Below are 17629 nucleotides of genomic sequence, written 5' to 3'. Positions count from 1 at the left end.
TCTCTGACAGAATTAACAGAGACTAAGGCAAAGAAAATATAAAAAATGACTTTTTATTAATAAAATAGGCTGGGTGGGCTGATACTATCTTTCCTCGTGAAGCGGTGTCCAGAGGGGAAAAGTCTGAGAAGTTTATTTTAAGATAAGTTTATTTTAAGAGACCGAAATTGACCCACTTACGACATTTTTGGGTCAAACATACACAACATGCAATCATCTAAACTCTACCTTATAAAACAATATTGAAATCTGACTTCGAATGGGCACAGTCCAGTGACGCTTCAAAATTACACGACTGATATTGAGTGGGCATGAGACGTAGGGTGCTCTTAACGAATCGCCGAAGTAATCCGTCTTGCGCCAAGGATGGCAACCAAAGGCTTTATCCACAAGTACTCTTTGAAAGTGGAGTAAGTGGTGCGTGGAATATTACGAGTAGTTGCATTTTCGTGGGGTACTAAACCAGATTTTAACAAAAGAAGGAAGTATTGTTAATACCTGCAACATTTCTTCATGAGCTGTCCCTTCAATATTGCTTGTTATGTAGATAACAATAAATATTATCTGTCTTTTACAATTTCATTTTTATTATTGTTTTAAACCAAACGTTTCATCATTTGTGTTGGATAGCACTGGCAGTATATAAAAAAAGACACAATTGTTAAACTACACCTTTCTTGTTATGGTATGTTTCTTTTCAACACAATTTCGTTAATTTTCTGGGTACACTATTGACATCGTTACGTGTCTACAAAAAAGAGATATTCAACTAGAGATATTTTTTATGAGATAGCGCATTTGGATTAATTTTCTATTCACACTGTTGGCATCGTCAGTTGTCTATAAAAAACATATTTGTTTAACTAGACACATTTTCTTATGAGATATGTAGCATTTCTTGGTAGTAAATTTGGGTTATATTCTGTTTATAGTGTTTTCAATTAAGGAATTGCGACTTTTTTTATCACTTACTTTTATATGTGATGTTCTGTGTCAAAATGTTTCTGCAAATGTGTTGTTCGACTTGTTCTGCATTGTGTTCGAAAATGTGCTGTGTCAAAATGTATCTGCAAATGTGCTGTTCGGCTTGTTCTGAATTGTGTTCGAAAATGTGCTGTGTCAAAACGTTTCTACAAATGTGCTGTTTAATAGAGTTTATTCTTATATATTCTCCAAAAGCATACACCTACTATTAGAAACAGCCCAGAGTTACATGAAACGAAAAGATGATGCAGACTGTCAAAGCAGCTGGAGCTGAGCCCCCAGGACTCGAAATACATCGTGCATTTTAATAAAATCACGATTTGTAGGTGAAGGTGGTTGCTTTTTATTATTACGAAAGTAATACCGTCATGCAAGAAACACAGTAGATAAAATTAAAACGTTGTTCATATTCCCACACAGGGGAGACATTTTACTTGAAAGTCGCTTGCCCAATGTCGGCGGATAAATGCGATGTTGCATGTTTGCATGCATGCATGTCCAAAGTAACTTTGCATTGTAATTCAGAATAACAGAGACACTGCAATATTGTACGTATCGAACACATCATAAGCTTTCTGTTGACTGTATGATCAGTTAGACGTTTCACTGGAAATAACCTGGCTTTCCCTCATTGTGTTAATTGAAAACTTGTGTTGTGTTCATCCATTGCTTACACAACAGCCAATGGACAGAAAATAAGAATAGGAGACGTGAAAGTAAGTGCTAAATCACAACTCTGTAACTGAAAACAGTGTGAATAGAAAGACAACGCAAATGTGCTTCTAGAAATGATACATATCTCACAAAAAATATGTATAGTTAACACAGCTGACGATGCGTAATACGAATAGGTGGAACATGTCCGGTTAAAAAAACAATAGTAAAACATCCATCAGCGAAAGATAATATCTTTCTTATGTATATGATAAACGTAATAAAAGAACACAAGTTTTCGTTGTAGGACACCACCACCCCAAGGAAATTTCATCATTTGGGAAAATAAAAAGTGAAAGCTAATGTAAAATGTATTGTAACGTGAACTAGCCGTCGGAAGATGAACCTTTCGGTTCGATACCGGTAACGGCGCTATTTAAATAAATAAATAGCATTATAAAAAGTGGCTGGTTCTTGTTGTTTTTTTCTGAAAGGGTTGAAGTGAAATGTTACGTGCAGTGTAATGCTATGTGCGAGTGATAGCCATTTGTAATTATTATCTTTGGCGCAGTCTCTGACTTATGTTGTATCTTGGATGGATGTTCTTTGGTGTTATTTTGGTAGTAAAGGAGGTGTATGAGTTACGCTGTGTTTTTATGTTGCAATTAAGTGAGTGCACCTAGTCTCGCAACAGGGTCAACCTGCAACAAGTTTATTCTGTGTAGTGCCGAAAAAGAGAGATTGCAATACTTGACAGAATTCACGACGCCTCTTGTCGTATGACGCTTACAGGTGATGTAAAACGCTAGCGTCACGCCTTTTTCTCGTTCCCCCTTCCGGGCAGTGCAGCCTACTGCGGCAACGGGTAGAAACGATGGAGCTCGGCCGTGACGTCCCTGACGCGGCGCTAGACGGCCCCACTTGCCGGGACGCGCTCTTCTGCGCAGGAGCAGGACGCTGTGCGCGCGCAAGGTCATCCCCTCCCTCGTCGCTATGGCAGTCAGCGCCTGTGGGCGCAGCGCCGATATGTACTCGTGGCGCGTGTAGCCAGTGTGGGAGTATCGTGAACGTACACGCATTTTTGTGCGGCTCGACAGAGAGAAAGACTGAGATTTTCTGTCTCCTTCTGACATGTTGCAGTCTTAGTTATTCACGTGTACAGGAAGCATTAAATACTGTCAACGGTTATTACTTTTTTTTCCCCTTCCGTTTCTAGACAACTAGAGACCACGTGACAATTTAAAATCCTTCTCATTTGCTCTTTTCTTTTCCTCCAATATGCTTTCATATTTTCACCATGTCCCTTTTTCACTACACACCTGTTGTCTTACCGCATATGTATTGCAATCATTTTTAATTTAAAACATTCCTTCTGATATTATCTATTTATGCTACTTCTTCTGTTTTTAAGTTGTGTTTTTTAAAATCTTTTTTAACTTTTCAGATCCAGTTTGTTGTTAATATATTTTCCCAGAGATGCTTCAATATTTCCTTTACGAGGCTATTGTCTGCCGTCCTATATAAATGTCCAAAAAATTAGAGCATTCTTATCCTTATTGTTTCTGTATATGTTTTTGTATTTTGATACATTTCATCATTGCTTCTTAATTTCCCGGCTTCTGTGCTTATTTACGACCTACAATTTTCCTCGCGAATCTTCTCTTTAATATATCTAGTCTGTCCAATTCATAATTCACTGCTGAGATAGTCACTTGCATAGATGCATTCTGGTCTTGTTTTTGCAATGCTTGATATGCAGTTTTTATTTTAAATTTTTTTTGTTATTCCACATGCCCTTTCCATTTTGTGAATTCTTTCATTTATGGCAAATATTTCGTAACACATCTTCCTAAATTATCTCTCCTAGATAACTGAATTTGCTGACCTTTTGTATTTGACCAGAGCTTGTAAAAAAAAAATTAAAAAAATGATAGGACATTTTTTTATGTTAGTGACTAAGTTGATTTTTTCTAGAGAGACTCTTGTATTTCTGCATCTGCTACAATTTCAGATAGTACAGCAAAATGATCTGCAAATGCCAGGCAGTTTACTCCAGTACATCGTTTCTTTCTTCTCAATTTTATTGGTAAAGGTTGATATTACATTAATTTGCATTTCAAATTCTTGCTGATTTTTTTCTAATGCACAGGAAAGGAACTTGTCTCCTAACTCAGTGTTAAAATGTATAAGTGTAAGTTCTGCCAATTTAGTTTAAATACAAAATTTTCGATTATTTTGTCTTGAGTTTCCCTGTCAATGGAATCAAATGCCTTCTTGAAATCCACAAATGTACAACTTTATCTTACAGTGCAGTAGTCTGTGATTGATTATAGATTTGAAACTATCTGTTCTGAGCGGGATCTGCATTTTCTAGGGCCCTATTCATATTTGTTTAAATACAGACGAGAGGTTCTTTTCAGTTTAGTACAATTCTCGGAAATACATTATTGGGGATATGTTCCTCTGTATTTGTTGACGTCTTTTGGTCATCTTTCTTAAGAAAGCAGGATGTATTAGGACGACTTCTTTTCCCGAAGGCAGGTGTCGGATGCCACGGGTTGAGGCACCATGTGCGACCCTCAAAACTGGTGACTAGATATACAACACACTATAATTTTAAGGTTCTGAACACAAACATCTTTTGTCACAATATACTAGCTGTGCAACTTATAATCAGTCGTATGACTGTGGGGACATGATGCAAAATTATAAACTCAAGTATGACTAAAATTTGAAAGGAATATTTATTCAGCTTGGTATGTCTTAAAACACTTGGAAACACGCACAGCGTTTGCACCTATTACACCTCGTGGTATAACATAAAGAATAAGAAATATAAAATGTTGCTCAAGTGTTTGTACGTTGATTGAATAATTCGTATAAGTGTGTGAAGTGCAATTACCTTTTATACTACTAGTTTTTCAGCTTTCTAGTCTTCCATGCTTTAAATGTGTACTTTAGGTACTTCTCAAAGGTGCTGGAGCCACACCTTAAGTCGCATAAACGTGCTTTTTTTTAAGCTATTTGGGAATTTTCTATAAGAGCAATTCCTTAGTGACACGTTGTGGATCATTCATCCATCGCTTTGGGGATACTAGTTATACTAGCATTTATCACAGCAAAGCGTTGATAAAAAAAACTCTGTTTTACTCAATGAAAAACCGTTTAGTGCCATGTTGAAACATAATTATATTGCCACTTACCTATTTACCTTTAGCCTTTTCGTTCAGTACCGATTTTCTTCTATCACATGTCGCTTCTTTCACTTCTGGGAATGATTTGTACATGGGGAATTTGTACATGGTTTGGAGCCCCCATTTAAGTGTAGGTTCCCTTGGAACTACATGGGTAAATTCAGTTCAAAGGATGGAGGAAGGTGAGGAAATACTGTCTACAACAGGGCAATGCCTAGTAAAGCACTGTGATGTTCAAATCAGCCTTCAGGTTGATGAAAGCATTCAATTGTCTTTGAAGTAACCAATTAACGCTCATTGCTAAATCTTTATGATGATAAAGAGAACATTTTTCTCCGCTAATTATCGAATATTGGGAACGTCGTTAGAAAAGTGTTCGAATAAAGGTAGTAAATAATCTCCCTTGACACCCAGTTTTGCGTCTTATTCTTATGATAGCAATGTTTTTCAGATTTGCAACACTAACTTACTATCAGTCGGAGGTTGCCTAGTGATGCAGAGAAACAATTTATGTTTATTTCAATTTGGAAGCATAGCAATGGGCCTCCACATACTTTAAATACTCGATACAGCTGTTAATCCCATTGTGTCGACTACCGTACCACATATTGCGAAGTACGCTGAACGAGTAAGCCAGATCATGATTCATTGAGGATTTCTTTGCCAAATAAAGTTCAATAATATTTCGAATACTATAACGCATATATTCCTAGTGAATCGACAAATAAACTACTGCTTAAGCATATTATTTCTGACCAGTTACAGGGAAAATAGGCGGAACTCGGCTAAATAAAGCGATGTTCGATAAAACGAGAACAGAAAGAAAACGATGTTGCGAGAACTCTGTCAACAGTCATCTAATTACCTTTATTTTGTGCGGCGTATATTTGAAACTACACAACTTTGATTGGCAGAGCAGAAAACTTCTTTGCTAGGTCATTTTGTTGAGCGTTTGGCGTATGAACATGCAGATAATAAACGTGAAAGCTAAGAAATTAGCGTCAATAAACCTGATGTTATTGCAGTTTAACATATGTGTTAATCTTCTAATGTTTGGTCGCATTAGTTTTCGACAATAACTCACATGTTACCAACAGCGCCACATTTCTACTTATACCCTCGCACAACAGTGTCTTGACGATGTAACAGGTGACTGATGTTACTAAATACTTACGCTGACGTCATCATTCAGTCCTCTATGTATACCAACGGTTGTCAACCTGTTCACTACAGCCCACTATTTGATGCTCTGTTTTCTCGTTGGGCGCTAGGCAATGGGACTTTAAAAAGATTTTCAGGAAGTTTCATAAAATTTGGACATAAAAGTGTCTGGCAGATAATTATTATTATATGCTTTAGCTTACTGTGAGTCTACTTCATAAATTTTGTACAGTAAAGTTACTTCCCTTCTTTATAAATCACCATTACTGTTGAACCGGTGTGTGACTAGGAATATTCTACTAACACATATAAAAGTGGGTGGTTGATGAAAAAGGTTAACTACCCCTGGTCTATACGATCTGTAGTGGAGTATTTACTCGATTCCACGGGAGCCGTAACAGGTTCGGATTAACAGGGAACGGCTACGCAATCTACTGAAAGGATTGCAGCCGGAATGGCTTCAGGCTTTATTGTCTCTCAGAAGAGCGTCACAGAAATGTCAACTGACAGACAAGGCGTTGAATATCACGTGAAGCCCCAGAGAAAAAAATTCCAAGAATTTTGAGGGAGGAATCTACGAATATTGTTCGAACCCCTACATATCGGGAGATGGAACATAAAATTAGGATAATAAATACTAGTATAGGATCATATAAGCAATCGCTCTTCTTACGTCCCACCCGTGAACAGATGGGAAGAAACTTTGTTGTAAGAACAAAAGATACCCACTTCCACGTACTATGGTGATCTGCAGAGAATCATGTAAACGTCTGTACCAACGTATTAAATATTACCGGTCTATCTTCTTGGTGAGTACGACGGTAATTTTTAATTTTGCTACTCCTGTGATTCTGCTGCAATATAAAAAAAAAAGATGTGACTCAAATGCATTCCCCCAGAACATCATAATTGGACATAACTGGACGTCCGATAGCTCTAACGTGCATCATTGACCATGCGACACTTCGGATGGTGATTTAAATCACCTATTACTTTCGTGTGAGCATTATCGCGATCAGCCGTAGATTATGTATTATAGATTTGTAGTAGAGTTTAAGTAATATGAAACATCAGTTACCCACTAACACCGCCATTACCGTCGCATCGAAAAATACAACTTAACAGAATCATTATGGACTGCACCCTGCACGTATAACTGATTGTCTATTCCCATGGAGAGCTTGACATACCTTCCTATGGACGGTCTGTACCATAACTACTAACAACTGGGGTGAAATTGGTCCTGCTCAGTAAGACTGATCCACTGGAGGTTAGATTTTTTCCAGGCGGACACCTTGAGGAATTTTTGATTTTTCCAGTTGTTTTAGAATGAATATTAACCACGTTGCAACAATGTTTGAGTGTAAGGAAGATTCCCCTAGAGGCAGTTCGAGTATGTTTTGGCTCAATATTTCCTTGGCAAGACAAGCATGGGAGGAACTTCCATATCTGTTGCCAAGAAGATACGAGACAAATATCTGGGAAGCAAGCATTTGTGGCTTACTATAATGCTAATCAAGTACCAGTGAATGAAACTTAATATTTCTCCAATAGTTGACAAAGGAGTGAAAGAGATAGTTTTCAGATTATAAACGGATCACTTTCATCAAGGAATAATTACAAGTCCAATAAATACTTTTCCTTCTCTTCTAAAAAACAAAAATTAACTGAAACCATGACACAAATGTGAAGCAAAATGTCATTTCATGTTTCAGGAAATGAAGTGTACCTTCAGTGAATAACTAAAATCGTATGAGGAAATTTCAGAGCTATGAAGAGCTTGACATTTATTCTGAATAATGGCAAAAAACATTCTTGGACGTCAAAAGAAAGCTTATGTTGATGATTCAACTGAATCCTGCCTGAGTACTTGGAGGGACTCTCGGTTATGCAGAAACTGAAACATCCATTCATTGAGCAGTGTGTTTGCTAATAGCAACAGAAGAAAGAAACGAAAGAGGATGACTTAGCGTCTGTTAGTTACAGAGGAGAGGAGAATCCAGGGATTGTCTGATACTTCCTGCTGCAGACAAGGAAGGACCTGCGCCGCGTGGAAAGTTTTGGAGAATTTGCTAAAGGCCTGATACTTAAGTTTCTTTAGATTATAAATGGGAGGATACAGTCAGAAAAGTAGATCTTCTACACTGTTGAGTAAAAGTGAGTTCTTTTATTTCAGTGGCATGTTAATGCCTAGCTGAAAGGAATTACCTCATCTTTTACGATATTCTCTTTTCGAGGTGATCTTTTTATTACTGTAAATAATTTGCAAATAATTGTTTTCTAGATGTAAATACTGTGATTCTTTATTTTTTTATTTCTGAGTTTTATCCGATAAAATAAAATTTTAAGATACTAGCACATGATTTTTGCTTTGAGTTTAATACTATTCCAGAAAATAACAACGACCTATAACAGTAGTATTCACAATGTGGACCAAAAACCACACCAAGTCTAGGAAAATTTTTCTACAAACACCATGCTGTTTATCTCAAAATGTATGAAACATACCACTGTCATTAAACGTATCAGATATTTTCTACATTCTTTTAATACACATAATTGAATGTTTCTCAAATTTATTCATATTTAAATAACCATTACAGAACGAAATACTAATAAGTCCCCGATAACCGACCTATCTCACTGTAAATGATGGTCATCTTTACCATGTGGAAGCTATTTAGCTATCTTAAAACCAGAAGATTATGTAAAAATTTCGCTTAGGTACAAATTGGTGTATCTGTGCTAGCCCTTATTTTTTTTTCAACGATTAAAAAGGATTGCATTTGTTACCATGTACCATGAGATGTTATGATATCACGTACCATCAGATGTTATGATATCAGCTGGTAGCCGGCCGATGTGGCCGAGCGGTCTAGGCGCTTCAGTCTGGAACCGCGCGACCGCTAGGGTCGCAGGTTCGAATCCTACCTCGGACATGGATGTGTGTGATGTCCTTAGGTTAGTTAGGTTTAAGTAGTTCTAAGTTCTAGGGGACTGATGACCCCAGCTGTTAAGCCCCATAGTGCTCAGAGCCATTTGAACCATTTTTTTAAAATTGTTGAACGCTAAACAGCGTGGTCATCAGTTCTCTTCACAAGATCGTGGTACTCATGAATGAGTCGTACTATTTTTAAAACAAAAAAGCAGAGGTCATAAATAACGATAGCCACACCAATAGAACATTTTAGTTTTAGCCACTCGTTTCTTGTCGGCCCTGCAATGATTCTGCTACCTTTCTGTTTGAGAGAAACTTCATTAGTAAAACAGCGAGAACTCTCAAGTAATTGCGCTCGCAGATATACAGGATGATCAAAAAGTCAGTATAAACTTGAAAACTTAATAAACCACGTAATAATGTAGATAGAGAGGTAAAAATTGACACACATGCTTGGAATGACATGGGGTTTTATTAGAACAAAAAAAAGTTCACAAAATGTCCGACAGATGGTGCGTGAAAGATCTTTTGCGCGCGTCGTTTGGTGATGATCATGTACTCAGCCGCCACTTTCGTCATGCTTGGCCTCCCAGGTCCCCAGACCTCAGTCCGTGCGATAATTGGCTTTGGGGTTACCTGAAGTCGCAAGTGTATCGGGATCGACCGACATCTCTGGCTATGCTGAAAGACAACATCAGACGCCAATGCCTCACCATAACTCTGGACATGCTTTACAGTGCTGTTCACAACATTATTCCTCGGCTACAGCTATTGTTGAGGAATGATGGTGGACATATTGAGCATTTCTTGTAAAGAATATCATCTTTGCTTTGTCTTACTTTGTTATGCTAATTATTGCTATTCTGATCACATGAAGCGCCATCTGTCGGACATTTTGTGAAGTTTTGTATTTTTTTGGTTCTAATAAAACCCCAATTCATTCCAAGCATGTGTGTCAATTTGTACCTCTCCATCTACATTATTCCGTGATTTATTAAGTTTTCAAATTTATACTGACTTTTTGATCACCCTGTATATCGCGAGTACTATCAGGCGATCCTCTTATGACTTACCGACAGATCATTGTTTACAATCAGCGTTAACTACACGTAGCTGATAAGTAGGACAACCTCAATAGGGATAACGAGTGTGCACAGTTCATGCGCCTAACCATTTATCAGTCTGTTTACAAGCGGTGAGCTATATTAAGATGCAGGCGTTCAGCTATAAACAAGTAACACTCAAGGGTAATTTGTATTCAAACTGCTGAACAAGTTTCTAAAGTAAATAAAGGAAGGTCAGGAATCCACAAGTAGCAACAAAGGTGAAATTACAAGACCCGGAATTTGTCCGGCGAACAGAATTCCTGATTCACCAACGAAATTCTAACTTTTTTAATAATGTTGAACTTCTCATTTTGCTTATTTTCACATGCATCTCCCAGCCGATATTAATAAGATAACAACAGCATGAGTTATGATAGAATTTGGTTCTCAGATCTTCTACAGAACGATCCCAAATGTAACTTCGTGAATCATTTTAGGACAGCGAGGTCAACGTACAACGCCCCTAGTCATCATTCTCCCACCAAACCCTTCATCGATATTCTTCCTTAGTTACGCTTCTTTAAGTACAGCTGTATCAGTGAAGCGGATTTTAAAACAGATTATACTTAACAGAAACTGTTCAGAACGTTAATTTAAAAAAAAGCAGCAGTGCGTGTTTATCATAACTGCTTTTCGCTTCCAAGATGATTGCACTGCTGTGTCTGAAATGGAAAGCGACTAGAAACGCGTCTATAAAATTGCTAATTTAATTGGTGGCATGAGTCGGCACTATAAATAAAACAGAGAACCCCACTTGGGGCTAACAATTCAGATTCTTTCTCCGAGTAACTGGTTTTGTATGTATTTTTTTATTACACCATGGAAAAATGAAGGGGTAGCACAGGATTATCTTCAAGACGAAGTAAAGTGAAACTTCTACGCTGCCTTCTTCTGAAGAAAGAAAAGACAAAAACGACATTGTTGATAAACCTAGAGAATTTCTGGGATGCACAGCAGAAGCAAATACCGCATAGAGTGCTCCAGATAGTGGAGGTCGTCGTTCAGAGAAAAGCGTCCCATTTTCTGATATCCACTTTAGCTCTTGACTTACCGAGGCTCTCAGAGAATCAGCAAAAGGGAAAGATTTCCTATGTTAAGAAGAAAGTGCCCTTCGCAGAGTTTGTGGAACACGTAGAAGGTCATGCCCAGAAAATCTAGTTCACATCCTGTCCCGCTAACCAGAAAGACAGACGTTGGGGAATTTGTGGTGAGGTCTTACGGGTCCAAACTGCTGAGGTCATCGGTACCTAAGCTTACGCACTACTTAATCTAAGTTAAACTCACTTACGCTCAGGACAACACACACACGCATGCCCGAGGGAATACTCGAACCTCCGACGGAGGGAGCCGCGCGCGGGCTGTGACAAAGCGCCCGAGACCGCGCGGCTACCCGGCTAGCCCGTGCGGCACAGACGTCTATTTTCAGTATTAGTTTATAAAGACAATACATGTAAAAGGTTTCAGCAAGTGTATCCAGAACAATTTATTTCGATATCTCACAACAATTTCGTTATTCAGTGCGAAACTAACATGAGTGACATCCCTCCCCCCCCCCACCCCCACCCGCCATCGGTCAAAATCCAATCCGCCGCTCTTGTGTACATATACAGTCATTGTGTTGACTGATTTTCTCGTCGTCTAAAGAGGACACGTTTCTACTACTTTAAGCGAACTTCTCTATCTGTATTTAACAGTTGATCGATAAAAGTCCTCAGTTGTTGTTCCTAGACCTTCAAAACAGTGCAGTTGCGCAACTAACTTTGACAGCTTACATAGCGAGAGTTCTTTCTCGTTCAGCATTTACAGCAGATCTGTCCATACAATATCGATATATCGACATTTTACCCAAAAGATATTGCCATATATCAGCGATATATCTTCACCGATATATCTATGCCAACAGGGAAATATCGGGTGCAGATATTTTTATTTTATATTATAATTTTCGCAATTTTCGGCAAATATTTGAAATTGTGGTATAACATAATTTCACTTTCACTGTTTGAAGCAGTCTTAGTACTTTTTGACTGTGTGCAAGTATGTATAGCACAAAGAAGAAGTGTGTTTGCACTGAAGGGTGGCGGTGTGAATTAAATAAGATTTGCGATGTGAAGAAATAGTACAGTAGTTGCATTAAAAAAAACCTATTTTCAACGTAACTAGTGTGCTACTTCTTCAGATCGGCATTCTTCAAAAATAGCTGCTGAAACTGGTGAACTAAAATCTAAATGACAAATTTGGAATCTGCGGTGGGCGGAGACGTTTGAAGGGAAATGCTGACGTCATCGGCGCTCAACGCTACCAACATAAACTGCAACGTTTAGCTTCACCACTCAGTTTTGCCACTACAACTGCTAGTTCGCTGGCGTTTGCAGAAATGAAAAAGCAGGGAAGCCGATATGAAGTGTTCCAGACAAATCCGATATCTGAAGAAACCGAACGATGGAACAATTTGTCTGCTTTTATTGTGCCGCTTACATACAATTACCATTGATAGCAAAGTGGTGCATCGTTTTCCTTTCAGTTCTTGCTCTGAGAGGTATAAGCAGGCCGCTAGCTTATTGATCGTACAGAATATTTAATAATAAATCAATGATTCAATTTACAGCTCTAAAACTGGCAGTATATTTACCATGTGCAGCCCGTTGTTTCTAGGCCAGTACGTCGATATATTTCAGCCGATAAATCGATAGTTTTTTAAGACTTATCGAAGCACTACGTTGATACTTTTCACATATCGATATATTAGAATCACGATATTTTTAAAAATATCAACAGTTCTAATTTGCAGTTACATTTGTCAGAAGTACATACAAATGTAGCGTATCATCTCCGCACTACTTTAGCGTTTCGGAAAACACGCAATATTCTTACCTGATGCAGACCCCAAGTTCCGAACAGAGCTGCTACACATCTACAAATGCAGACAATTTCCAACAACAACAATCAGAAGTCTTGCAACTGTTCCAACATGTTTCCCAGCGATGACAACCTTGTATCACAAATTTCACTAAAAGGTAACACAAAATGTGCTATTTCAGTTATCGGCATAAAATCTGTTGATATTCATATATTTACATTTTTTGTTGCGTACCATATGAGATTTTTAAACGATTGTTGTTAAGGTTCTGGTATGTGACAAAAATTGTTCATTAATCAGTATTTGAATGCAGTACAATTGATATCTTCTCCAAAGATATCAAGTATACTTGCTATCGAATATTTTATTGTGTCGCTTGTTTGTTATAGGAGTGTGAAGGTATAGTAATTTCTGTGTATTTAAGATGCATACATTTTGAATATCCAGCTGTTTTCTCTTTCTCGCCCTAAAAAACAGTTCACGGAGCTGCAAATTGAGGTAAATAAGCGAGTTGTATGCGCTGCTATAGTAAGCTTGATACTTTTTCAGCGAGGATGCGAACCTATTTGACAAATCGACTTCAAATAACTTTTAAAACGTAATATCTTGAGACCGCTCATGGCGAGCGATTACGGTGTTATAAAAATCACTTCTTTTAAATGTTTACCTTAATACGGTCTTATTTGGTAGGAACCTAATAAGGTATGTATAACATGTTAAATTACTTTTCGATTAAATTAGACAATAATGTCATTGAAGTAGGGAATTCTAAGACGTTCCGCATCTTTTCTATGTTATGTATTAAAAAGAATTAGTATGCACATTATCACCAGCACTCTGCGTTCATTCGTGTCACACTAGAAGCTTCAAAGATTTCATGTGCTGAAAGATATTCCACTTTCACTGTTTGAAGCAGTCTTAGTACTTTTTGACTGTGTGCAAGTATATATAGCACAAAGAAAAAGTGTGATTGTACTGAAGGGTGGCGGTGTGAATGGAATAACAAGATTTCCGATATGAAGAAATAGTACAGTAGTTGCATTAAAAAAAACTATTTTCAACGCAACTAGTGTGCTACTTCTTCACATCGGTATTCTTCAAAAATAGCTGCTGAAACTGGTGAACTAAAATCTAAATATCTACATTCATAGACAAGTGACCACTACAGCTTGATGAACTCTGGTTCCTCAATACAAACTTGTGTGCCAGCATGTTCTTGTCGTTCACTGTATTGTAGATGGACAAAAATTCCTATATCAAGTACTGGCACATAAAACAGTATTTCGCTTTAGACTGAAAAATCGATTAGTATTAACATCAGTCTATAGTTATTGAATACGTGCTTTGCACGTACCTAATTTTTATCGTCAGTAGTGGCATTTTTGAGCCAATAATGCCAACAGAAGAGAAATAAAGCATAATACATTTTCTGATCAGGTTGTTAATGTCCATGTCACACTACAGATTCGAAATGATACAGCAGAATTCTTCCTTTATTTTTTACGCTAATTTTGAAATACATCATTTTGTTCCTGTCCAGAAAGCTGAAAAATCCGATGTAATAAGCTTATGTGAGATCAAAAGGTAAAAGTATTTTCTTTTGCCACTAGCGACATCTCGTGGCCACCGTGTTATACTGTGGCAAGAAACATATACTATAAGTATCTCTGGCAGGCACAATCAGACTACATCAGATTGGTAGTAATTTAGATGGAAATTACCGGGCTAGTAGCTGGTTGTACAGAGATTAATCTAAAACCAGTGATCTCTGTTCATTATTTTTCCTTGGACAATTTTTACGATTTCTCCAGTGAGCGTAATGGACTTCTCCCAGTAATAAAAGGAAAGTTTTTTGATTATATGGTTTAGCGCAGAGATGCTGCAGGTACAGTTAGCAGTAGTGAGTAGAGGATATTGATCAGTGTTTTCATTTACGTTAAGAAATAAGCATCGTTTGCAGGTAACAGTAGATGGAACTATGAAGGTTATTTATATCATCATCTAAAAGTCAGCCGACCGTATTACATTTAGCACGTTTCTGAGTTTTGTTTCCCTGGATCTGTTCTTTTCCTTTAGTTCTAGGTTTATTTACTAAAAAAAATTGTGTTAAACACAGCGTTAAGTCAAATTAGATCATCAGTTACAAAGGTTTCGTTTCTTTTGTGATATGGGATCTTTTTTAAAACTAATTTCCTTCCATATAAATGTTCATTGGAGAGTCATTGTATAATTAATGGTCCAATTTAAAAATATCGACAGTGTTTTGAAAATAATTATGATACACGAAGAAATCCTTTCTTACCGCTGTGGTAAACCGGAGTGGCCCCGTTCTCCTAAATATTAATGTTGGAAACGCTTTGCATTTCGTTCCCCTACTGACTGCATCTAACTTAATGATTCTCTTACTTTGGCTCGTAAAAGGATACATTTTAGTAGCGCCGTTACTGCCGTGGGAAACGACAGAGTGCAAGGGAAGGGTATGTGCTCATGATATTGTGATATTTGAATGATAAGTACTGAAATGCATTAAATACAGAACGTCTGACCAAAAACGGTATAATTGTAAATAAAAATTGTTAGTAGCTTCGTGCTTCAGTTTATTATAACAGTTTGCTAAACAACATAACTTGCTCTTACGATTTTTATTTTATCTTATTTTGCTGTTATTTGAAGTGATTTTAGTGTTTAGCAATGTTATGGGTATCCGAAGATATACCGAGTCTTACTATGGTTACGAATGCTGTATGGAACAAAAAAGAAAACAAAAAAATCCTGTATACATTACTCCGATTACAAGAAAAAAAGCAACATGCAGTCATACTTTTCAATGGTAGGTGAACACCTGTTCGTATATGGAAGAATAACACCTTAGGGCTATGAAAGGGCTACAAAAGTTATGAGTAATGAGCACTTAATGAGGGCTATAACATTAATAATAACACTATATCTTAATGAATTCGCCTTTCATATGTGTTTATAACGTTTCATTCTGTTTCTTTATAGTTGTGTTGTTTATGTAGTACCTCTAAGTCACCTACCCAAATGCATGAACCACTTTCTCTCATGTGTTACCATTTACCTAGTAAAACATCACGTCATACATTCATAGGCATTGGCCACTGGGAATCCCTCCCTAAACGTAAAATCCAAACAACGCTGCCGAAATTTGTGCATTGCAATCGAATGTTTCCAAAAGAAAGTGTTCTGTAGCGCCAGTCTTAAAGTATTTAATATTTCGTTCAAATATTGGAGACAAATCTCGTATGAAATGGGTAGCGCTCGCGTGGTATTTGAAACGCGAACAAGTGGGAGAGAACCTGACGGCTGTTGTTCGCTCGAAGCGCGGGTGTCCTTGAGGTGACGCCATCAGCAGAGAAGTGGTGGGGAGGCGTGGGGAAAGTACAGGGTGTGCGCACCGAGTTGATCTGAAGGGACTGGTCGAATAGCTGCGCATCAAAGTCGAAAGCTTAATCATCTAGCCCATTACAAGACATAAATATCAATCTAATAACCTGCCGAAATTAAAAGGCAGTATTGTGGTAACATTGTAATACATACCAGCACCAACTGCAGACGCAAATCCTCACCGAGGCTCCAGTCTGTCCTTTGTGCTGCTTAGTTTCTAACTGGCACGATGTTCGTAACAATGTTGCTGTGATCGACTCTCTGAAGACTATTTTGATGCAGCTCTCCATACTGGTCTGTTCTGCACAGGACTCTTCATATTATCTCCGTGGCTAAAGGAACCTCCATCCATTTGAAATCACGTACTGTAGTCAAGTCTTGGTCTGCCATTGCTATTTTTAACCACGCTCCCCCACCCCCACTCCCGCACACATACACACCCACTTCCTGCCGTAGCCAAATTGGTGCCATACCACTTACAGAAATGACTTTACCTTTGTATTTAGTGCTGTTTATACTTGCGAATGAATCAGTATATTTTCTTTTCTCTTTTCCAACATTTGTTAAGCAGTGAAAGCCTATAGTCAAGAAGTGACACTACGGCAATAATTGCTGCCATGATTTCGCAAATGGGAGTAGCCTACGAATCTGTGCTCAGCATGTTGAAAAATATATGCGTCACACAGCACCAGCTGCCGGCTGTTCGGCCGATTTTAACAGCATCTTATGGACATGGATGGTCTACCGCCCCAAAAAGTAAGCATTGGAAATTCTCGCACGGTTCACAAGCCTGAGATTAAGGAACATGCGCTACACAGAGTGGACGGAAAACTTCCGAACAAAACAACTCGAACAACTCAACGGACTGCAGGCAATCTAATACTTATAATAATGTGACCCTAGACTATTGTGAAACTGAAAGACATTAAAACACTCTGTTGAGGAGGACCAACGCAATGACTGACATCATGTCAGCAACCAAATGTTTTTCAGCCACTCGTACGGGCAAGCGTTCATATTTAAGAAATTATGCATTTCCAAACTATGGTTGCAACCGGCCCATAATACAAGGGAATTTCCATATCTGAGAGTTCAAAAATTTATACAGTGTGCACCCTGTACGGGACGCTAAAATTCCGTATTTAATGTTTTTCTGCCAATATATCTTATACCGTACATGTAACTCATTTGTTGAAATTACGTGAATTAACGTGTGTCGCTGTCAGCATACTGAAGTATGAATCTGTCTTACGATACATTTGTCGGAATCACATTACGATACATCACATTACTTATTTATTATAGGACAACGCATTTAACTTAGAAT

General features: G+C 37.9%; 1 long non-coding RNA gene across 1 annotated transcript in view; it reads right to left on the bottom strand.

The window, feature by feature from the left end:
- Positions 1 to 16560, bottom strand: part of LOC126237159 (uncharacterized) — a 132647-nt gene extending 116087 nt beyond the window's left edge. The window contains exon 1 of the long non-coding RNA XR_007545043.1: positions 16456 to 16560. This is a non-coding gene — a long non-coding RNA (uncharacterized LOC126237159). The remainder of the gene's footprint in view (positions 1 to 16455) is intronic.
- Between the last annotated feature and the right edge of the window lie 1069 nt (positions 16561 to 17629).

The sequence above is a fragment of the Schistocerca nitens genome, chromosome 2, assembly GCF_023898315.1.
Source record: "Schistocerca nitens isolate TAMUIC-IGC-003100 chromosome 2, iqSchNite1.1, whole genome shotgun sequence".
In the NCBI taxonomy this organism is placed as follows: Eukaryota; Metazoa; Arthropoda; class Insecta; order Orthoptera; family Acrididae; genus Schistocerca; species Schistocerca nitens.
Note: the sequence above shows the minus strand (reverse complement) of the source record. Positions and strands in the feature narration are given on the sequence as shown.